This window comes from Centropristis striata, chromosome 4 (assembly GCF_030273125.1).
Source record: "Centropristis striata isolate RG_2023a ecotype Rhode Island chromosome 4, C.striata_1.0, whole genome shotgun sequence".
Taxonomy (NCBI): domain Eukaryota; kingdom Metazoa; phylum Chordata; class Actinopteri; order Perciformes; family Serranidae; genus Centropristis; species Centropristis striata.
This window is the reverse complement of record NC_081520.1, coordinates 29,824,463-29,849,599: the sequence shown is the minus strand read 5'-3', so window position 1 is coordinate 29,849,599 and position 25,137 is coordinate 29,824,463. Positions and strand designations below refer to the sequence as shown.

General features: G+C 39.2%; 1 long non-coding RNA gene across 1 annotated transcript in view; it reads left to right on the top strand.

Moving 5' to 3' along the window:
• The window catches only part of LOC131970233 (uncharacterized), a 63,222-nt gene extending 38,335 nt beyond the window's left edge, over positions 1-24,887 (top strand). Inside the window, exons 2-3 of the long non-coding RNA XR_009394167.1 lie at positions 894-937; positions 24,007-24,887. This is a non-coding gene — a long non-coding RNA (uncharacterized LOC131970233). The remainder of the gene's footprint in view (positions 1-893; positions 938-24,006) is intronic.
• The last annotated feature ends 250 nt before the right edge of the window (positions 24,888-25,137 follow it).

Below are 25,137 nucleotides of genomic sequence, written 5' to 3'. Positions count from 1 at the left end.
CCAGGTACAGGCAGTTAGCTACTGGGCCCCTAATAATTATTCATTCACTCTGTTGGTGCAACTTGTACAGCTTTTCTATGCCAGAATATACCCAGTCACATATCCATCTTGGAATATGCAAAACTGGATATAACTTCTAAACTGGATATAACTAATTAACACTAGATTTGGACACACTTAAACTTATCAAGATAAAGTGTCAAACCAAGACCTGCCTTAAGGACCTTGTAATAAAATTTAAATATTGTGCAACTAAGAACATAAATAATTAATTTATTCACGTCAGGTGTGCCAAAAAGTGCCTAAATGGAACAGAGCTGCACCTGTGAGAAATGTCTAATGATTCGAACACGGTTTTAACATTAGACCAGTAATTACTGCAGAGCTGCAGCGATTAGTTGACTAATGGATTTGTGGATGGACAAAAAAAAATTGTCTTCAAATTTTTTATGCAAAAATGCCAGGAATTGATGTTTTCTGCCTCTTGAACATGACAATTTCCTATTTAATATCATATTAAACTGAAAATCTTTGGGTTTCAGACTGACATCTTGGACTTTTTTCACTATTATGTGACATTTTATGGACCAAATGACAGCAGATAAATTGATTCTAAACAAAATCATTGTTATAAAGCATCTGTTGTGTGATGTGCTGATGCCAAAGCCCTAAACTACTGTAATTTAAAGCATGTACATCTGAAGGAGAAGAGAAACACACACTTTTTGTCGTTTGCACTCATTAGATAGACAGGCAAGCCAGGTTGCCAGTTAAGGTTGAAATTCAACATTTTAATTTCATCCATTAACACTGTCATAATACTCCTCCCGGCTGGCTCAGATGTAATGTCTCTAATTGTGTGGATATGAACCATCTTATCTCTCTCTCCTCAGGAGCTGCCAGACTGGAACATACAGATGACACCTGGCAGAGATCTGTAAGTACTGATGTGTCATATACTTTATATAGTTGAGAAGATGAAAGCCAGTGTGTAGGAGGGAGTTTGAGGTTTGTGGAGGACAGACTGGTAGTAGTCTGTGTTACAGTGTGAGGTGTGTTATTGAGACCGCCATCCCTGCGTGGTGGTAACACAACGTTTGAGAAGAGAGATGTGCAAATACAAGAATGCATTTTATGTGAGGGAGACACGTGATTGAACTGATTTTATAAAAAATGTTTTTATTGTCAAAAAAAAACGCAGTTCCTCACTTGGGAGGATTCACTGCTTTTTTTAAAATTGTATTTTAAAGTAAACTGGATATTTACATTTTGGTTAGATAAAATGAGCAATTTTGAATTTTCTGATGGGAAGTAAGGGGACACTTTAATGTCCCAGAGGGGCAATTTGGTATTAAGACAGTAGTCTTTTACAAACATATGCACAAGTACAATAGTACAGTCAACACAGTAGCCAAACATTGCTCGATGTTAACCCTTAATAGGGCACTCATTGAAATACTTGCAAATTCCAAATTTCAACCCTAGAGAATATTGGAGGATATTACATACTGCCAGAATGTGTAAAAAAACAACAACTTTAATCTAGGAAATTTGCAACTTTTTTCTCGAAATATTACTAATATTATTTGTATTTTTACTTGGCCCTAATATGCCATCATAGTCAAGTTCTCCGGGTACAAGTCATTGAAGAATAACTCTGTTTGTAAGAGAGATTTTTTTTTCTAAATTTTTCATTTTTACATTGGAGGTCCAGGTCAATAAAGTTAAAATTATTATATTATTATCATACTGATTGGTCAAATGTCATGGTGTCACCATCTGTGACATACCCTGATCTTTGCTGATGAGCTGGAAGAAATCCATGTGGTTTTACGACCAAACAGAGAGACATGGGGATCCAGTTTTGATATCCACTGAAGTTACCAAATATAGTTCTTCGCCTGATAAAGGGTTAAACAGATCATGAGAATGTCCTGACATAATTTCTTGTTAAGAGCAACAATAGCTGATGGGACAAACCATTGTACAAACAAATAATCGATTAAGTGGAAAGGTAATTCCCAGAATAATCAATCATAACAATTGTTAGTTGCAGACCTAAAGGTCATAATGTTGGAAATCATCCTCAACATTTACAATATAACTCATCTTTGACTTTGGGGACTAACGCTACAGGTGCTTCAAAAACGCCCTGTCAGGAAGACAGAGTGGAGCTGCTCTCTCCAGCTGATTCTTTCATTATCAGACTGTTGTAGGGCCGTTTATCAGCGGTTACCATCCAATGAGCAAGTAGGAGCTTTCTTTTGGACCTTCTGGTAGTTCCAGTAGGTTGTTATCAGCTCATTCCCTGGGCTGCCATAGTGTAACACAACTATGTCACTTCTGTTAGTTATGTTATCCTCATAATGACTTCACTTTTGGAATTTACGTGCATTTATTTTACTTTTTTTATAAAGCCTAATAATAGTGAAGTAGTTTGTAGCCTAATCCTAAAGATGGGTAATGTTCCCATCAAAACAGGATGTGCTAAGTGTGACAGTGACTATGCATCTTTTGCTGTAAAGTTAAGAATGTTTTAATTATTTTGCGCATCTAAAATCTGCTAGAGAAACCTAGCGTGTCGCACCATAGAGGAGTGCATTCCAGGCCTGCCGTACTGTAAGAAAACAGTGATTTTACTGGTTATGTGATTCTAGTGCCGCTTCTCTTTGTGATTGTGCTCGAGAGTAAGTTTCTCACTTAATAAATATCAGAGAGTATTCCAGGAAATTGCCGGCTTTCAGGTCATACAGGTGAGGTTGTGGTGAAGAAATTGATACCAACATGGCATGGTAAACATTTTTTAAGTTGCAGAATGAAAAGAAAATCAACAAAATTGCCCAAAACTCCGAAGGGTGAATAAATAGCCACGTGTGTGCTTGGTTAAACATACTGTTACTGTTTACTTTCATTCGTTTTCTGCACTCATTGTCTAATGTGGAAATAAGCATTAATCTATTTCACAATAAAAGCCCCATTCAGGATCAGCGGCCTCTCCATATCACTCAAAGCATTGAAGTTTTCCTTTGTTAAAATGTTTTATTGGCAGCGGACACTTTATCCTCCTCGTTGGAGCAGTGGACATGTCCCACAAGTCTCCCCTGCTTTCTCTGCCTTTGATGTGCCAACAAAAGGCTGTTTGAAATCCTGTGCAGACACAGAGTTTGCTCAGGTTCTACAGTCATTTGGAGCACTGGCAGGAATGATCGGTGAACATGTCAGGTTCCTGTGTCCTCTCTGTCTCTGTCCCTGTGTCATGCAGCTGTTAGCATTCTGTGCTCACCACCCTATAAATACAGCAGCTGACATGATGGGCACTGCAGCAGCTGTCTGCTGTCCCATAGAACGTGGACACATAATGTACACACAGATATAAATGTGCAAAAACACGTGTGGTTTATTTGATGTTGTAGAAAACTTTCGCAGGAGGAGATCGAACAATAGTCCAACACCGGCATACTTTCTTCTTCTTTCTTTGTGCAGGATTCTTGTAGCACAGTCTGTAGAGCAATCATAGTGTCACCTGTTTTATCATCGGCTATAATTCACAAGATTCACGAGTCAAAAGAATTATTGGATTATTCGGCTGAGAATGAATACATAAAATCCATCAGGCTCATTTAATTAATGGCCAGTCGCTTATCTTTTAGAATAGAATTATTATTTGAATTCAGCTCATTCTTTTTGTTGTTGATTGTTTTGCATTTGATGACCATTTCTCTTAAAGATGCATCATAAATTATTTCCTGTCCATGGTGTGAAGGTAATCAAATACCATAAAATAGCAATTTCACTGAAATTGTAAAATTCTTGAAATCTCCACCACCATTAAAAACTTCAAATTAAAATTATACTCTATGATATCCAACACATCCAGTGAAAAAAAACCATACCTTCCAGACATATCACTTTAAGCCAATTATGAACATTTTGAAATGAGTGGACAGAAAACATTTCCCTGCTCTGTCGATCACACCTGACAGCAGAGAGTGGCAGTGAAACAATGATGCGGATGTTGAGGATCCCGCATTTATCCTCCCTATTCAGCACTGCAGCAGCTGCACAGACATAAGGAGAGGCATCATTACAGGAACTAAGGCCTGTTAATAGGCCCGCGACGTGGGGGGCCTGCCGGCTCTGCACGGGGCTCATGAGAGAGGAGAGGAGAGGAGGACGGGAGAGCAAGGGGAGGTCAGGGGTAAGGGAGGAGGACAAGATGTGGGAGGAGTGTTTGAGACAGGACAAGCAGAGAAAGGGGGAAGGAGTGAAAAGGAGTTTGTGTACAGTATAGGGTGTATTTTTATCTTTCCTGAATGAAATAGCATGAATGGATCTGCGATTGCTTGCCAATTTTTGCTGTGAAATGGCTGCAACCCAGCAAACATTTAGATGATGAATAGATGTTGATATGATGGCAGCCACATTGAAATCACGCGCAGGTATAGGATCAGAATAAGAGCTGAGACATCTACATCCATCTGTAGCTGCTAATCTCTATCATTTATTTAAAATGTAAGGCTATAATAGATATATCAAGTCAAGGGTTGATTGGTGTGATGACCCAGCTGTTTCTGCAGCTTCCAGTAGAGATTTAATGTAAGTTTCATCTCATTGTTTCGCTGCTGCAACTTTACTGTCCGGTTCATTCTGACAGCTCAGAGCTTCTTTCAGAGAAATTCCTACAAAGCCCACTGTTCATTACCTGCTCAACACCATAAACATTTTAATTTGAACAAAGTCCATAGATTATTAGGCATTGATAGTTTAATAAGATTAAAGTATCGGTTTAATACTAGACAGGGATTCAGAAGCAGGAGGAAGTAACTGAGGCTAGAACTGGTGTAGAAATTAAACTTTTAATTGTAAATCCAGGAAGTCACAAACAGGAAAGGTAATCCAGAAAAAAAACAGTAATCCACAGAAACAGTCTAAAAACAGGCAGGCAAACATGAGATAAGGACAATGTGCTCACAGGGGAGACAAAGGGTGGGAGGAAACACAGGTGCTGTATCCCAATGTCAAGGATCCTTCCTTGGTAGGATCCTTTCTTCGGAGTCGGGTCCTCCAGAGGCGAGGCCAGAGTCCTTCCTATCACTGGTAAAATGCACAGATGGAGCAGCCTTCCGAGTGTGCAGGTGTGCTTCATTGCGTAACTGGACGTCCTGCTTAAATTCGGCTTTGGCATTAGCACATCACACAACAGATGCTTTAAATTTGAATCTCCACGATTTAGCAAGTAAAAGCCACAAAGTTGATTAAACCTGAATATTTCACTGATCCTGGCTGAATTTGCCGGCTACTCAGTTTCATAAAAGCAGTGGCGCATAACTCACCATGGAGATGTGTTTTGTGATTTTTAGAAATTTTATTTTACAGTACAATAACAGTTATTTATAAATAACAATAATGGATAATAGCTGTCGGCCCTTGTTAACACAATAAACAAATGTATAACTTTCTGAATGGCATAGCTACGTGTACTTTACACATAATTTATCATCATCTGGCGCATATGAATTAACAATTAATAACTCTATTCAATTAACTTAACTGGCAATGTATGAAGATGATGTTTATTATCTTTTAGCTAAATATTCTGGCATTTGTTTATGCATATGTTTTTGCTTGACTTTGAACACAAGTTTTGTAAGTGATGTGATAACAAATATTTAGTGTAAACAGGAAATACTTCTATATTTAAATTCATATCGCGCCGCCAGCGTCGCTGTTTCTTCGCTGCCTCTTCGCTGTTTCTTCGCTGTTTCTTCACTTGCCATTTTTAAATCTCCCAGAAGACTGGTGTGCGCAAGGCATTATGGGTATGCGGGGCGCACGGAGGATACCCACATGCATCCTCGGAATTTAGGCAAAAGAAGGACTCTGTCCTCTGGAGGATCCTGGACATTGGGACAGTCCTTCGACGGATGTCGATGACGTAGTATCCTTCAAATCCAGCCATTTGAGGATCCTTCCTTGACATTGGGATACAGCGAGGGTTTAACAAGGAGAAGCCTAATTGCAATGAGATACAGGTGTGTGGGGAAAAAACAACAGGAAGTAAAACAGGACACAACATACAAGAACCAAAACTACAAAATAAAACACAAAAGTCAAGCAGACCTTTACAAAACATCTGATCTAAGGAGAAACACTGTGGTTTTACTTGGTCTTACTGCTTAATAAATTGTTGGACTGTAGACATTTGGAGACATTCGTGTTGTTTGAAGTTGGAATGTGATGTCTTACAGTGTTACTATTTTTTCACCAAAATATTGCAGTGATAAAGTCTGGATTTGTATGAACATTCAGCCGAGAATAATTAGTATTATACAGTTTTGAAATAGATGTTGGTGGGCCCCAGAGGGTTGAAGGGACTGTTCAGGGATAATAAAGAAAATTGGTCTGTGGATCATCTTGAGTAACCGAGTCATGATGTATGGAAACAGTCATTGCTGCTGTTGTTCACAACAAGCAAAGTGCCTTATAGTTCCATTATAATCAAGAGAAGGCAGACATTTCCACGGCCATTATTTTCAACACCTGAAAACTCACACCAAAACTAAGAAGAAAATATGTATGTTTTGATTTGGGGATTACCTGTCCCTTTAATGTCTTTCACGAGCTGTCTGTCAACACGGGCATGCTCCTGTCTCTTTAACCTGACATGGTATCTTTGCCTGTTGTTCACTGAACCCCAAAACCAGGCCACAATTTCTCTTAACAGGTGTAGTGGCAAGCCTATTTTCTTAGAACATTTTTCTGGGGGGCATTGTGCATAAAAAAAGGGAGATAGAATGGCAATTATCTTGACTTAAATATCTTTCAGATATGACTGGAAAAACTGTTTACAAATCATCATAATATTGTATCTGTAATTGAAGAAAGACTGTTCTCCCTGAACATATTCTTGAGTGTCTTTGTTTGTTGGTTGTGTGCATGTGTTATCTGAGCCCCTTCTTGACCTTCAGAAAGTACTGCCATGTCTGCTTGCCACTCACAATCGTTCTCCCATTGTGAGAAGTTGAGCGTTCGCCTCTGCAGAGGAAAGGTGGAGTTCTGGGCGTGGCCTGCGGACATTTTGGGAAAGAACGTGATTTGCAAGGAATATGCATGGCAAGTATTTGTGTATAATGTGTGTGAGTGTGTGTCTGTCTCCTGCTGGTCCCAGCCGTCTGAAGGTCATGCCATCCCCATGCTCAGCTTCATGGAGAGCTGCCAATGCTGACGGCTGCTGCTGCTGCACTGTGTCTGGCTCATGCTTCCCCCACTGCAGGGCATTGATTAAGTGGCACAGCTATGCCTCACCTGCTGGAACCAGCCAATACCAATACAGCAGATACTCCAGCCAGCCAATACCGAAGCAGGGAAAGGTTTGGAGAGGCTGGAGACAAACCGGCAGCCAGCAGACAAGTGTTGTTGTTTTTTTTTCTCTAGTGAAAAAAGACGGAGAAAGTATCATGGAGGAGGAGTAGAAAGAGTGATAAGATGGAGGGTGAAGGAAGTGTGTGTGTGTGTGTGTGTGGGGGGGGGGGGGGGGGGGGGGGGGGGGGGGTAGTAGAAATGTAGAGAAAATTATAGGAAGAGTGAAGGGTAATGAAGCACGGTGAGATGGATGACAGAGGAGAGAGGGACAATGGCTGTGAAGGAGGGAGATATTGAAAAAGAGAGATGGGAGGAAAGAAAAAAGAGAAAAAAATGCTTTTGAAATAGCGGCAGGGATGAGCAGACTTGAGGGAAATGGGCTGTATTCATGATCACACACAAACCAGCACACACACACACAAATATTTTGAGCTTTTTCAGGGTGCTTTAATGAAGCTGTCAAGATGAAAAATGAGCTAGTCAAATCTAATAACTCGAGAAGTTAAGAAGCAAACTTTTCATGCAGAACTGTAGGGGAAAGTGGATTCTGTGCTGATGAGTGGGAGCAGAGGAGACGCACAGTATTTGTCAAGAGTTGAAACATTGATCGTATTGCATCAGTGCAGTAAAAGTATGAAAGGGATTCACCAAAACATGGATTGATTTGCTGTCTAAACTATTAGACACAGCTTGAAGGAGAGTTATTGAACTACAATACTTTGCACAATCGACTGCTAGACTGGATGATTCTGTCCTTCTTGTCACCTGACAAATGTAATTCAATTATTTACACTTATTTTTTTGCTCTGTTTTTGGTCTCCACCAACTCCTGAGGGAAATATCTGGCCCTTCAGCTGCTAAATGCTCCACAATGTTCACCAGCTGTAGTCACTAGTTTTTTTGTCTACTGTTTGGAGCTGAGCAGGTAGTTTTATCAGAGCTTCCTGATGAGTTAGGGTACGAGAGAGTTGAGACTGGATAATAAAACAATAAGGTGAAAGACGCTGAAGTGGTCCCACAGAGTTAGAAACTACTCTCTTTGCATTTGCGCAAAAGACCTTTCATTTTCAAAAATGTGTTTTGTGCAGTATATCACAGTTATAATGACACAAATCATCATAAAAAATCTCATAAATTATAATTTTTTAAAAATTGGAATAAACTGGAATTATATTTACAACACTTTTCCAAGTGTCCACGAGCGTATATTGAATTTTGGAAAAATAAATTGTGTCAACCTCTCCTCTCCTCTCCTCTCCTCTCTGCTCTGTGTAAACAGATTTATTTGACAAGTTACCGTTCATCTCAGCAGAATCAATCATGGCTTCACAGTGTCGCTGAGGAGCACATAATTTTATGTTTTTATTAGGATCTAGTTATTCCAAACGGTTTATTTTTGGCAAAAATAAATGAAACAAGTGATTTTGACAGATTATCACAATTTAAAGCATTTTGGTTCCTTCTTCCTAAAGGAATTTTTTGTAACATGCAATCTATTCAAGGACTGTCGGAAAGTTCAAAGTAGGACGATAATGCCTGATTTTTTTAAGTTTCTTTCTATGATAAATGCTATATCTTTGGCAATCTTTTAAAGAAAACTGACTGAATGTCTGCACAAAGTAGAGTACTGTCGCTGGCCCTTGCCCTTGATGAAGGGAAGGCGACATCGACATTGCATCCTCGATTGAGTAGGTATAATTTCAGTCAACTGTTCAGATTACATACAGTCAATTGATCCACTGTTCACTCCAGGGACACTTTAAAAAAATGAATATAGAAATGTTATAATAATAAGTTGTGGTTTGATGGTGAGATACATGCTGTGACTACTGCAACCTCATTGTGAGGACAAGCACGCCTTGAGGGGCAGCTATTTTAGAAATGCACTGACAAAGAAGAAGCTACTGTACATGAAATGCATGCATGAGCCAGCTTTGTCTTGTGCATCATGCCCAGTGCATTTTTGCATAATTTCCTGTGCCCCATACCCATAATGCTAGTGATAACAAGATAATGACGGAATGCAAATATATTAAATAGCTATTGCTGAAAAATGCCAGACATAAAGGGTTCAACTTTAAATCAGGGAATGCATATAAACACGTTCTGATTGGTAGCACAATTAAACAGAATGAGACTTAATGTGCACTGAAATGATTATCGTCCACTAATTATTAGATCGAGCTGCTTAATTTTAATGGTCTGTCTCTGTCTGTCTGACCTTCACCGTCTTCCTTACATCTCAGACACTGGAGCTGGCTGCTGAGGGTGGATGCAGTTGATGTGTGTGGGTATGTGTGTGTGTGTTTGAGTGTGCATGTTGTGCACCTTTGGTTTGATGCATATGGGTTTGTTGCTTGTGTGTTTGTGTAGGCGGGTGCGAATGCATGGAAGCAAATGCCATCTACTGAGTGTCAAATAAGGTAATTACACACTGAGAATTGCTGCCCAGAGCCCAGATTTCTGTGTATGTGTGCGAGTGTTTACACAGTCATGTGACTATATATATTTTTTTTTAGAAGTGTGAGCACATCCATAAACATGCACACATGCATATTAGATTGTTTTCTTGGGTTTTTATTCGAAAAAGAAAGAGGGATTGTGTGTGAACGGGGTGGGGCAGGCAGCAGGAGAATGAGACAGAGGAGCAGACAGAGTCAGACAGACAGTCAGACAGAGAGGCGTTACTTCACACTCTTGTTGTAAATGGTCTTTCTTTGATTGTCAGTAACTCACATTCCCAGATGTATTATCCTGTCTATATTATTAGTAATAGCTCACAGCCGTGCTTGTGCTATTTTGATACACCAACAGGGAATAAAAGCTCCAATGATTTGATTTGTGTCTCTTTCTAAAGCACTGTTATTGCTTGTGTATAATATGTTTAAATAGTGAGCCAGTGGTTTGAAGCTGCACTTAGACAGAATATATTTTGTCAGTAGTCTGTGACAGTATAGATGGCTTTTCCTTTTTATAACTTTTATGCCAAAATGTTTTGTGCTTGTTAAATAGGACAAATCTGTGAAGCAGATTTAGACATTAAAGCTCTCCATTGAAAGCCAGGTGAATGATTTTTTTCTAGATTTAGTACCTAATAAAGAGAGAATGGGGTACCTTATCGACTGACAGGCAGAGAGCCTCTGCAATACACAATATTAATACTTTTAAGTGAGTACTGCAAATAAGAAAGACCTTGGCCTTCCTGGTTGGTAGCAGGTGTTTTCCCCTAAAAGTATATAAAGCCATTTATCACAGACAGAACACAGATCAGTGGATAAGTGGCATCGCATGCTATGTATATGTTGGCTGTTTTTGTACTTTTGAACAATAGTAGCTGATTATTTTTCAAGAAACTTGTGTTTTGGAGGGACTGGTCTCCCCTCAAAAACGTCAATATAAGGCGTGTGTACATGCAGCAAAAAAATGACTCACATTTATGTTTTAGACTGTCCTCCGCCGCCATCTTGCAGACATAGTAGTAATGATTGTTTAAATGGCGTATGAAGTTTAAATGGCGTATATGGAGATAGGGGAGGTGGATGGGTTGAATAAATGGCAGACTTTCACAAACGGCAAACTTCCGTTATTTAACTTATGTGGCTCACGTCACCCTCATAACTACTTCACTTCATTTACCTACATTTATTTCCTGTTTAAACTGTACTCTTTTATATTGCCTTACCAGTATTGTTTTGCCCTAAATCTAGGTCAGTGGTTTTGTATCCTAAATTCACAGAAACTGCAGCGTACTGTGTACCGTACATGTGTGAATAATGACATGGGTGCAATTTCTATTATCTGTTGTACCGTGAGCCGCAAAATGGTCATTTTGACGACAATCATATCATTATGGGTGGTGTTGACAAACTTCTTGTTGGTTTTGGATGTTATTAAATATTAAATATAAATATATTTTACTTTTTCAATTTTTATTTGCTTATGCCAGTGTCAACAGGCTTCTAATAAACATGGGGAATCCAGAAGGATAACTAGATACTTAACTTGAAAATTCTCTGAGACTTCTGCCAAGGAGGCAGTTCACTGAGGACATTTTTTTAAATTCACTAGGTTGTTATTCTGCAGGCCAGGCTGGAATCTTTGGGCTGCCAGTTGATGATCTCTGGTCTATGGTTTGAAGAGAAAAGGCTTTTGAGGACTAACTGATAGTTAGTAATTACAACTGTTTTGTACAACTGAATTATTTTGCCTAACAAAGAGGAGAGCAGTCATTCTAATGTTAGCCTAAACTCTAACAGCACCCAGGACATGCTGTTACATAGTGGATACGAGTTGTGTCAGGGCTATTCTTTTTTATGCCATTTGTAACCCTCTAAACTAATGTACTTAGTTAATGATGTTGTCCTTGGTCTCATGCTAATGTTTTGTAGTAGACAAACACAGTCCTTACACTTCTTTTTACAGACACAACCCTCTACACTCTTAAAATACCAAGTATCACTTTGCCACAGACAGCCCCACGCACACTGTTTCAGCATGTGGACAAATCCAAAGCTTGGTTGCTAAGATATGATTGGCCAATTGCTGCTCAGTCAATACATCAATACTTGAAAAAAGTTTGTGTAACAGGTTTGGAATTTATAAGGGTTTCCAATTTGAAATTCAACAAACAGCTGTTTCCAGACTCTGCTCTAACCCTTTTATGAAAGGACAATATTGGCAGAAAATGTATCGATCTAACATCATTAGAAGAGATTTAATAGTCACACAGACCGTCTACTCTGTCTGCCATCGAAAGGCACTGAGCTGCCTTTGGTGGCTCTATAGAAAATGTAGGAAAATATCATGAATAACCAGCCAGCAATTTTTGAGTTTTCTTTGTCAATGACCAAGTTCTTAGGTAGTAACGGTGCTGGATTCAAATCAATTTGTCGCAATCAGGCCAATATTTGTTCAAAAGTTTTGTATGGATCAACCAGAAAACCTCAAGACGTTGGTCCTCAGGTCCTAGTCATTTGTATAACTATACATAATAAGTGCATGGCAGCTTTAAGTGAGAGTTGGCTGCCCTCACTGGTGCATTCAGGCCAACTCAGCTCACCCACCCAACCCTTCTTTGCCCCTTTTCATAGAGTCTATGTGTTGCACTGATGGGACTATTCGAAAAATGAGCAGTCCCCCAATTTTACGTACGTTATCCTATGAATATCTGGCAACACAAGCGATCACTGCAACGTTGCAAGCCTCTACAGTGCAGAACTCGTTTGTGCAATCAAACTAATTAGTTAGGTTTGGGAAAAGATCCTAGTTTTGGTTAACATAACTACGTTCATTACTTTACTCATGCATCTAGGTTACTTAACACAAGGCACAAAAAGCGGTCTCCTGGGTGAAAGTCCTGTGCTTGTTTGACCCATCCATCTACTGCACATACTTTGTCACTCTTTATACTATCTCACATCTTATTTCTTCTTTAGAGACAGCTCTGCATGCCCTGGCTTACTTATATATGAATTATAATGCATTGCTTTTTGTAAGTATACATACAAACAGTGAATGAGAACATCCCCACATATAGATGTATACACTGTATGACGTACTGTTACATTCCTACATATTTCTGTGATATCTGTTTGTGCAGAGACATCAACATAAATGGAGTGTATGTGAGAAATGTAGGATGCTTGGGTGGGGTGAGGAGGGCTGCCAGACTGATATACTGACACAGAGAGACATTTCTCTCCTAACAGTTCATCTTCCACTCCTGACAGAACCTGCTGTAAGGTGACCCGACACACGTACAGCATGCACTCTATGCAGTGTACACACACACACTCTGACATGAAACATGAGATGCATGTACAGGATGATATGCAGTGTAGCTGCACTCCAATGAGACAACACAGCTGTATGAGATAGATACAACGTTCAGACTTCCAACAGTCCCCGACAGTCTTGAACCTGCAGCCTCTTTCTGCTCTGCCTTTTATGCATGGAGCACTCGTGTTTTCTGGTGTGTGCGTATGTTTTTGTGTGTTCACTAATGTGTGTATGTGTGTGTGTGTGTGTGTGTGTGTGTGTGTGTGTTGCAGTATCAGAACAAAGGATCCTTTTGTACAACAGGCCCGTGGCTTTAACGTCTCCTCCACAAACACATTTTGCGCTGCATGTATTTTCATGTATGTGTGCTGCCCACATGTGTGTGTTTTCTCACTCATTGTTTATCAGTAGAGACTTGAGCTTGAGTTCTGTGTGTTTGTGTCTCTGTGGAGTGCAGCTTTCGCCCCGGGCCGGGCTGACTTTAGGCCTCCTGCTTTATGTCAGACCCCACTCGCCTTTCTCTCCTCTGGCTATGATTCACCAGACTTCTGCTGCAGCAAATGCTAATGCTTCTCCTGACGGCTCCTAAAAAGCAGCTACACCACTGTTGTCATGAAGGCAACACTTTTAACGTGATTCTGATTGTCAAAGTTGCATGAAGAAAGTATTTTTACAAGTTGACGGATAGAACGTGTATTGTAATATACAAACTTCTTTTGAACAACAAAGAAAAACATTAGTAATGAGTAAATACTTGGCTCCTCGCACCAGTTTAGATGGATTGGATACATTTCAAGCAGCAGTGCTGCTGTCATTTTTCAGATTTGTATACTATTGACATGGAAAAATATCTGCTTATACGTTTGAAATCAATGAAAACAGAGAGGTGGAAAAACTGTAGAACTCAGTTCAGGTGCCCAGAGTTCCAAAAGTAATAGTCCAATTAATTTTCTGCACAGATAATGTTAGGTTACAGCAGTTGGCAAGTTAGCACTTCCAACACTTGGTTGGGCATTCTCTGGTGCTCTCCTTTTTTAATCATTAGTTCAAAAGATGAGCAACTGCGTCAGAATCATCAGTTTGATAAGAAACACCCCAAAACAGAAAAACATTCAGCAGTTTAAGTGACTAAATTTTTCAGATTAGATGTCAGTCTTCGATGAATTTACTAACTATAGGATAGTATTTTGTTCCAGACAGCAACAACAAATAACATGTGGCATCCACATGTCTATGCATTAACACAAACATAACCTCACGAAAACTTGACTTCCATGTCAAATTTCAGCATTCTAGGGCAAAAACTGTGGCCACTAAATGATTGGGAAATTTTTATTGACCAAAAGAGCGAGCTCAAGGGCTGCTGCTCACAGCTAAAATGTGAACAAAGAAGAAATAAAAAGTAACAGTAATACAGACAAACTTGAGTTTTTCTTAATTTACCAGGTGGCCAAATAAAGATCATATTTCTTTGCTTTTGCCTCAGCCATTATATTCATAAGCCTGTACACTTCATTGGGCATTAGGAATTTGATGCAGTCAAGTGTTAAAAGCCACATGCTGCTATGTCTGTTACAATCCCTTTCATTAAAATTTTACCTATCCCTGTTCATATGTATATTCTCTGAAGAAGTGAGACTGGCATGGAATGTATTACATGAAGGCACATGCAGAAAGTGTTTACAGGACATTTAATTTAATTTGGGGCCGAAAACTATAAGCTGCACATACTAAACAGTACACATACATACACCTACAACCATGCAACATCAAGAACATGCACACACATGAACACAGTATACAGTCTATGTAATCCCATCGTCTGTGACTGCCCATCCCTGTGTCCTGTGTTTGTTTGTGTTGTATCTAGTTCCCAGTGCCATATGCTATCCGTAGCCAAAGGTATCACGCTCTGCTGCAGGCCCTTAGTAGCCTGCTGTTCTCAGGGCTCGGCTCTTCTTGTCCAAACAAAGACTGCACTGACAAACACAGTAAAGTATTAGAGTTCATGATGAAAGTTTCAGAGCAGAGACTCAGATATTGTTTTACTGATTCACTTTCCACACAGCTATGCACCTACATCACAGTAGCCTCAAGCTCTGCTGCAGTCATTGGCTATCAGGGAGAATGACTTCCTTTAAAAATCAGCGTGCAGTAATTCACTGCTGCAATGCATTACTGTTGCAATGCATTTAAAAATACAGTGCAAGACGTAGCAGTGGAGCACAAACACAGATTTAAATGCATTTAAGAAATACAATACAACAAAGTGATGGAATGCTAATGGTATGTAAATAACTAATGGTATCCAAACTCAAAATCCACACCTTGCAGAAGAATATAATTGTTTTTAATTATCTCAATTGTTTGTTCAACTTCCTTGTTTATGTTTAATTAAATGGATCACATGACTAACCACCTTGACTTGGAAAAGAAGTTCCTAAGTGAGTCCAGCCCATTTCCTGCAGCAAGATAACCTTTTTGAAAATACAATTTATTCTCATCTCAACTTGTCAGATACTGTGTCTGATTCCAAAACCAAGGCACCCTTACCCTTACTTCAGTTTTGAACATGTCGGGGGATGTTGGTGATGTTGGGAACATTGGTGATGTTGGGGCTGTTGGTGACGTTGGTGATGTTGGGGCTGTTGGTGATGTTAGGGCTGTTGGTGACGTTGGTGATGTTGGAGATGTTGGGAACATTGGTGATGTTGGGAACATTGGTGATGTTGGTGCTGTTGGTGACGTTGTTGATGTTGGGGCTGTTGGTGACGTTGGTGATGTTGGAGATGTTGGGGACATTGGTGATGTTGGGGCTGTTGGTGATGTTGGGGATGTTGGTGATGTTGTTGATGTTGGGGCTGTTGGTGATGTTGGGGATGTTGGTGATGTTGTTGATGTTGGGGACGTTGGTGATGTTGTTGTTGTTGATGTTGGTGATGTTGGGGACGTTGGTGATGTTGGCGACATTGGTGATACAGAACATGATGTTGTATGTGACCTACCAATGCTCCCACCCAACCTAAACAGACCTTTGTACTTTTCACATCACGTTACTCTCAGCAAGTATATAGCTGTAGATGGGTTTACATTGGAGTTATTGGGAAACCTGGTGCATTTCATGCAGATGCTAAAGGGTGCCTTGTGAGCCATGAAAAACCAGTATTCAGTATTCTACAAGAATGAGACTCGACTGGAAAATACCAACCTGTCTTCCCATATTTGTACCTTCCTCCAGTGGTTCCTTGTGAGATTTTTTTTTTAAATGGTCAAAATTTCAGCAAGATAGGCAGATATTTCCTGAGCTTTAGTCTCTAGTAAGAGTCACATATGTCTACACTTCCCATCATTGAAGTCCACACTCACAGATTATATTGCAGAATTTTTGGAAAAAAATTTAAAGTCTCAAGCCAAAAATGACATACATGATTACATCACATTGATGTCATCAGGGTTATTTTCTCAGAAATCTCATTGGCTACATGGCTACTCCAGGATTCTTTCTGAACCGTAATGATGAAAATAAAACAATATAATGTTCGCTTTATGTTTTTAACTGTCAGGAAGCCATATGGATCAAATCATGTCAACATTTACAGTCCCATTCTTTTCACTTTCATTTCCTATCATCTGTGCTCCACATGTTAAACATTATTATAATGCATTATAATGGATTCTGCATTATATCAGGGATTTCTTACCACTTGTGGATTTCTCACATGAAGCACTGATGTGGGCTTTGACACTGAGTTCATTTTCAGTCAACACTTTTATTACAGCATATCAAATATTATTTTCTTAATATTATTAATAATGATGTATTATGCCACTGTATATAGATACTTATTTCCTATTTAAATTTGAATTTATTTCATTTAATGTAATTTATTCTTGTCAGTAGAGGTCCCAGTAATAACAAAGATTATCTTTTTTGTGCCTTTATTAGATTTAGTCTTTATTAGTTTATAGTGGAAATGAATACAGGAAACACAAGAGAAGAGTGATGGAATGACGAACAATGGAACAATTGAACCAGGGCAGTGATGTGGTTTATGTATTAGCCTCTAAGCCACCAGGACTCCCAAGTAAAACTGATGGCTATAAACTCAAAATTGAATGAACTCGGGGCACCCTTGGAACATAGTGGTTAAAGTATTGACCTTAAAACAAAAGTTTGTCAGTTTGACCATGAAATATATTGTCTTTGTACAATTGAAAGTATGCCAACAATATTCAACAGATTATCTCATTCTGTTTTATTTAAGTTTTAGACAAAGACATCCCAAGTTTTTGCAACTGGGTTTGTAACTTTGTGGGCTAAATGTCACCACCCAACATACGAGCTGAGTCCTTGCATTTCATTATTAAAAAATATTGCTTACACGTTGCACCTACCAGTGTAGTTTGTGTCATTTCACGCAATTCTGATTGGTTGGTTTGTTCCATTAGCCACATTGTGAGAGTTTGGTGTGACAACCAAACGTCTGATGAAATTCTCAAATATCATCTCGGAAAGTCCAAAGACACACAGTTTAAAAAGGCCTTAAACATGTGACAGGTCTGCTTGAGTTTGAAGGCACAGCAACAAGAAGTTGTATATGAAGCATGTGTCCTCTGGTCTCAAATGTTGACACGACCATGCTGCTTCCAGGAACTAAAAACGGCCAACATTGCTGCCAGACGCTGCATTACATCACCTGAAAGCCCTCTACATTACTTTGCCATTGGCCTTGGTGTATTAAACAAATGAGTTAAATGCGTCCCTCGATTTATTTTATTTGACTTGAAGTCGTGATTGGCATGGCTGCTATTTTTGACTCTCCTCAAAGTTTTTTTTTAAACATCCTTGGCAACTCTGATGATTGTCCTGAAACCAACCTGTAATCATTTAATGCACTGTACTTGTTTAGAAAAAAAAAAGAAACTCCTTCACACTGCTGTCCTAGAAATTCTCTTTAAACTGCTGTTGTGTATTCTGTTTGAAGCCCGGCTTGACAGCTTCATTTGTGAAGTGTCTCAATTAGGCAGAATATTTCTGCCGACATATCTCGACGCCCAGACTGTCTCACTAGAACATGAAAGCCCGGGCTTAAGGAAGTCATCACACACCTCGGCAGAGAGAGACAGTCACACACTCATGCATGCACTCACACACACATGCAAACACTAAAAATAGAGGCAGCTATCCTACTAACGCTGGTTAATGCTCCTCACCCCAGACAGTTGGATTTGCATATCTTTAATGTGCTTTTTTCTCCTCTCTCCTTCCCTTCTCTGCGTTTCTCCTTTTTTCTCTCCCTCTCTGTCTTTCTGTCTTGTGTGAAACAGTCTAGTCTCTTATAGGAATTCTCAGGAGGGCTTGCAGTGCATGTTGGGAGGGAGCTTTTTGTATCAGAAAAGCAAGAAAAAAGCAGGCTGAAAAGATTTCAACAATTGTGGTAATTAGAGATTTTGGAAAGGCGAGACACCCCCATCACCACCTACCCCACCTCTCTCTCTCTCTCTCTCTCTCTCTCTCTCTCTCTCTCTCTCTCTCTCACTTTCTCTCACTCTCACTCTCTCAGGTCTTTCAGGCCACTGTAATGATCTCCATCTGGTCTGTAAGGGGGGGAGAGAAAGGTATTGAGTCCCTGGGCTGTATAGGACGGCCATCTGGGCCAGGCCACTCCCACAGCTCTGAGGCCACTTCTCAGCTGTCCTAACCGACCAGCCGACAGGCCCACTGGCCTTCTATGCACCATGACCCATGTCAGTAACAATAACAACAAAAGGGCCTGGCCCACTTATTCCATTAAGCCCATGTGAGTCTTCTAATAAATAGTCAGCATTGCAGTCAGCTCGTAGACTGTGGCACTCTGCTAGCATGCAGTTAGCATATGCCTTATTGCAAAAAGGCATGTTAGTGTGGTGCCAGTTGGTGTCCAGCCAGTGTACATTGTGTTTATCAAGCTCAAGACATGTACAGTATTTCTCCCTTTTCTCCTTAACATCCTTCGCTGGGGTTGGCAGATTTTAAATGAACAAACACAAATCATCTAAAGTCTTTAGCCTTTCATTGGTTGTGCAGGTGCTTCCTGGAAGTTTCATTTTAGGACAAAAATGACCCAAAATGATACCTCTGTTAGCAGAGATTTGATATGTTTAATGATCCGATGCAGGATATCATTTAACAGTGCTGCTCAAATCTTTCATAAAGCTGTTGCAAAATTAAAGTGATTTCTTAACATTACAAAAAGGAAGTTACCAAAAAATTAATATCCAATATACACTCGCTGGCCACTTTATTAGATACACCTGTTCAACTGCTCCTTAACACATATATATAATCAGCCAATCACATGGCAGCAGCTCAGTGCATTTAGGCATCAGAATGAGCATCAGAATGGGGAAGAAAGGTGATTTAAGTGACTTTGAACATGGCATGGTTGTTGGTCTGAGGATTTCACAAACTGCTGATCTAACAACCATCTCTAGGGTTTACAGAGAATGGTCCCAAAAAGAGAAAATATCCAGAGAGCCTTGATGCTTGTTGATGCCAGAGGTCAGAGGAGAATGGCCAGATGGTTCAAGATGGCAGCAGTAACTCAATTTTATGAGTTTTTTATTAGAAATTTTACACACAGTGGCCTTAACCTCTGACTTGTTTGTTTATTCTTGTTTTGATAGAAAAATGTGAAAGAAATGTTTACACATAAGATTAATTAGATCCAAAATCTCTTTGATATGTTGTATTAATTTTCAGATATAATCCTAAAGTACATGGTAGGGTTTGAACCAGATCAGATGTTTTCTAACAAAAAGGCATCCCCAGCTCAATAATTGTGACTTAGTCCAGACAGTGTTGTTGTGTTAGAGTCTGGGCCTTCCTGGATTTCAGACTCTGCAGTCTAACACAAATAGTACTGATTGAGCTTGTGTTTCTGTGAAGTAAGCAGACTCTCGAGATGATAGTTTATAATAATATATGGTAAACGCTTGACCAGACCACTCAAATTATGTTGAACCAAACACATAACAGAATCTAAGACCCTGAGCTTCAGTTGTTTATTTAAAAAATAACCCGCAGCAGTCAAAATGTCTGATAATCCAAACAAAGTTTGATTTCCTCAAGAGCCCTCCAAATATAAACAATTCATCCTGTTAGAGCTAACTGTATACGGTATATTTATTCATCTTATTTTAAATAAAGCTTCCTGCTGATCAGTTGGTCATACATAAATAATTTAAAATAAAATGGTGTCCTGGTATCTGTGGCATTAGGTATCATCAGACTAAATCCATTCAGATTCTCAAAGCTTGCTATGTTTACATTTTGGGGAGTACTGAGTTATTGGAGTGTGGCTCTCATAACCGAAGAACAAGACTCCCCTGCTTTGGTAACAATAATCTCTTTTGGATCGCACAGATAAATAAATCCACCCATAATATCCAGATCCTCTGTATCTAAATACAACTGAAAGAAGATTATTCACATATTACATGAAAATCTCCGACCAATGAATATGCCAAATAATAGATCTGTTTAAATAATCTGGTTAATATGGCTCTTTTGAAGAGTGTCATAAACCCCTTACCAGTGCGCCCCCTTTTTTAATACCAGCACACGTTTTTCCAGCAATAAATGTATAATAAATATTAATGATTAAATACTTAATGAAATATTAATATAAATTCTAAAAAGTGAATAAAGGCTTAGAACATTACAGCAGGAGTATGTTTTGGCCATTCCCATGTTCACTTTTGTCTCATAAGTTTTTGCAGCAAAGTTTAGATTGATACCATTTGTTACACAGATTTGGCGTTAAATTCGACAATTGACCACTCGAGAATTGATAAGATCATCATAAATGCTGTGATTTAATATCAAAAGCTTTATGGGAGATTAATGCAAGAATTGCATTTTTTTTCAGCAATTGCATGGTGAGCACTCTGTGGTTGTAAACTTTCCTGCAGCTGTGATTACCCTAGAGGTCACAGCAGGACATTTTAAACAGTGAGGTAAAGCTTTTAAAAAAATAGCTACTCTACAATGAAATGCTACTATGATGACTAACATCATCACATGTGAGTAAAACTAGGCCCATTGAATCCACAAAAGTCTCAGCTTTCCAGACATATTCAATGTATGCAATTACAAATCTGTTTAGGGACCTCAATATGAAGAAATATTCAAATACAGTAGGAGAAAATAACACAGAAAGTGAGTGCATAAAGTGATGCCTGAAAAGAGGAGACTTGTGAATACCCATAGAACCCATTTTCATTGTTAGTAAGGTTATTTTCCAAGGTTATATTTTTAGTTCTTTACATTTTCATGAATGATGTTGAGTTACGTCTGAAACTCCTGGGGCCTGACTAACCGAAATAAGCTTTATGAAGGTGTCACCTCTTTTCCAAATTCCCAGAAACTATTGACTAGTACTATAATATTGGTTTTGAGCTCTACAGGCAGAGACCTGTCTGCACTCATTAAGATAGGTATTGGACCATGAAAAACTCATATTTTGCTGGACGAGAGTTGGGAAATTTTTGACGTTGCTGCACTAAACCATACTGGTTCAGTTTTCACTTAATGCGAGTCAATTGATACATAGCATTCCAACTTCTGAAATCTGCATTTACCCTCCATTTGTTCTCTGTTTTGTTATTTCAGACTGCAGCTCAAGGCTGACTGAACGCATTGAGCATGAGATCTGCCAGGCGAGTGATATCGTAGCTTCAGAATCGCCAGGCTCTCGTAACAGATTGTTTTTTGGATCTCAAATGGAAATCTGGGAAATAAATCGTACGGTGATGAAATGCTAAACAAAATAGATAAATGCGCGTTGTCAAATAAGAAAGTGTGGAGAATGGTTCAACATCAGCATTAGGAAATATTTAAGGTTGAGTGCAAGTGCTATAGTCTGCTCTGTAAGGGACATGAGAGGTCAAAAATATATTCTCATGTGCCTTTAGTTTAGTCCACCTCTTTGAATTTAACTCACATCTCTTTAAAATGTGTGTGAAATTGGTGTAGATATGTAACCTATATGTACTACATTCCACCCAGTTTGTCTGTCACTGAGTCATCTGTTAGGCCTTTGGCCCCTGTGTGTCCTGTGTGTTTGAGGTTGTCTCTGTCTGTCTGACTGTGGTCTGTCTGTCTGTCACCCCTGACTTTCCCTCTTTGTCTCACTACAGTCATCCAAGCTATACAGCCGCTCAGCCAGTGGAAGAACGCTGGGCATGGTGCCAGCCAGCCAGGGCGCCAGTTGGGCAGTCCATCAGTAGCATTAAAGACATGTTATCCACCCGAGTGTATCCGCCTGGCTTAGAGCCCTGATCCCCTGTCCGAGCCCCCCCATGCTGCCCCTCAACTCACTCAGGGGCCCTGGGTAAAAGTGCACAGAGTCCCCTTCTTGCTTTATCAGCATGGCACCCGGGCAGCCAGCCTGCTGATTTAGGTCTCTTAAAACACGTACACAAATAAATGAGGAGGGTGCTGGAAATAACTACTTTCTCATCTCCAGCCAAACTGCCCTGCCAGTCAGATCATTGTCTTTAAAGGGACAGGAGACCAGAGAAAGCAGGCTGCTGCTGACCTCCACTCAGTGTTTTTTTTTTCATTTAGCCCTCTTGTACTATAGAAAAGATGAAAGGTTTCACAAAGGCTTTAAAGAACTGTTGTTCTCAGACAGATAATGGACTTTTTTCATCACAGCTAAAAATATTGCTGTTGCTCTTTTGATTCTGAATATACAGGCTCCGTATTGTGTCTTGTCCTCATTCTATCTGCTTTTTTATAATGGTCACTGCTTTATGGATCTACTGTTATTATTGCTGTTGAGTGGTTTGAAGTGTCACTTAAAGGGTCACTTCTGAAGCACAATGTAGCAGTCGGTAACCTTGGGCACATCAGCACCATTTTCTGGCCCTTTAGCGGTTCCATATTAGCCTGATATTCACACTAAATTGCCATTTTGTTCCCACTCCATTATTCCGTGCGCCTTTGCCATTAGCCTTTTAATCGTTGTGTGTGTATGTGTGTGAGAGAGACTGATGTATCTAACGAAGTATGTCATTTTCAGTCGAGACAGAGGCTATAAGTTAGCTATTGTACAGCTAGCATAACACAAAATATATTATCCATGAAACATGTTGCTTAGGGTGTCATGATATAGACAGTGATGTGGATAGGTACGTGTCCTGTGTCTCTGAAGCATTACAATCTGAAATAAACCAGTAAACTCGCTATCAATGTGTCCTGGGAACACACCCACATTTTTTCCTTAATAATGAACATTGTTTGTGTCAGAGGCTACAGAGGCTACAGTGGCGGAGTTGACAGTTCTGGTTGCAGACCAGTTTTATTTTGTCTAGCCTACAACGTCGGAAGTGTTTTAGGAGCGTGTTTGCCTGCCTGATGTTGTTGACTTGCATGTTTTGTAGATTTGATCATGTTTTATGTGAATAGAGCAGAAAAGAGCTAACAGCTAACTTAGCTAATTGCATAGCGGGACTGAGAGTGCCAGTGACAGTGAATTTCAGTTCAATGTGACCACACAACAGGTTTATAGAAATAAATGTACTGACTTCAGCTGTTTGAAGGAAAGGGTGAGGTATGATGATGGACCCCAGGGCGCTAAAATGCTAACTTACTTCTGTGTTTAAGGACTCATTCCTGTGGCACCTTTTTAGAAATTTAGCTAACAGTGTGTGCTGTAAGCTGAGCTAGCCCAACAATGATATGGGCATCATCTGTAGACATTTTCAGATTGGTGAACGAATGTTCAACTGGAGCTCTGAACTAAAGAACTGAAAGTAGTTTTAAACTTTCTATTTCACTTGAACGGTGGCTTTCAGCTTCAAATATTTCTGTTCCCGCAGTGATAATGGAGGACTCTGCTGCTGAGGACTTGGGCCTGTGAGAGGATGTGGAAAAGGTAAGGCAATTACCTTTACCAAAATCTCCCTGGTGAAGTCCACCTTGACAGCGCGCACCAGAACCACCAAGATGTAGGCGTTCAACCTTGAAAGTAGAGAATTCATTGATTTTAAAAACTGGCTCCTTCAAACATGTGAAAATCAATGGCTTTCTTACTTCAATTGAACCACCCACACATCTTTCCAATCAAAGGTTGGTTTCATAAAGATATGGGTCAATGACGTATAAGGATTTTCAACAGGCCAAATTTAAAACACAAAAAAATAGCATATCTATTGCAATTGTTCAAACATTCTGAATGTTGTGCACACAGAAATTAAAATAAAAAATGAAATGAAGCGTTTTTAGTGTTTTTTTCACCTATATGAATCGGCCATGGCCTTAAAAAACGTCATGTGGTGCGACCGCGATTTATCTTAAAATTAGTTATTTTCCATAATGTGCTTAACTTTTTTTTTACAAGTTCTCAGTAATTTAAAGTGTTTAGAAACAAGTATTTAAATTTCTTTTGATATTTTGTCAATAATGATTTCATATTTTTGTTCCATAATGTTACAGTCCCGTTCTTCATTGTGCTGACACCACTATAGTTCTTCTAAATTTCATTACACTGATTTAAAAAAATAAAATCTACCAGTCACCTAAGTATACTGTATCAGTGATTAATATTCCAGCTACAGAAACTAGATATTAAATTTTGAATTCAATACAGTTACTGCTTTTATTGGTCGCACCACATGATGAGTGGTCGCACCAAATGACATGAAGATATTATATAATAAATAAAGGTCAATAAACAGCTCAATAAACAATACTTTTAATACAAAACATAGAATTACATCCGATAATAATGAAATTACAATAATAACAATACAAATAAAACAATTTAATTACATTTTCAGAAACATGAAAAATCTCAAACATAAACGCACTGTGTTTTGAACAAACATTTCATATTTTACAATAAAGATCTGAATGTGCACCACACTGCCTTGGTGTCCTGAAATGTTTTTTTAATAACATTTTTAAAAGTAAAACAATCTCAAACACAAGTGCACAAAAATTGGATGTGT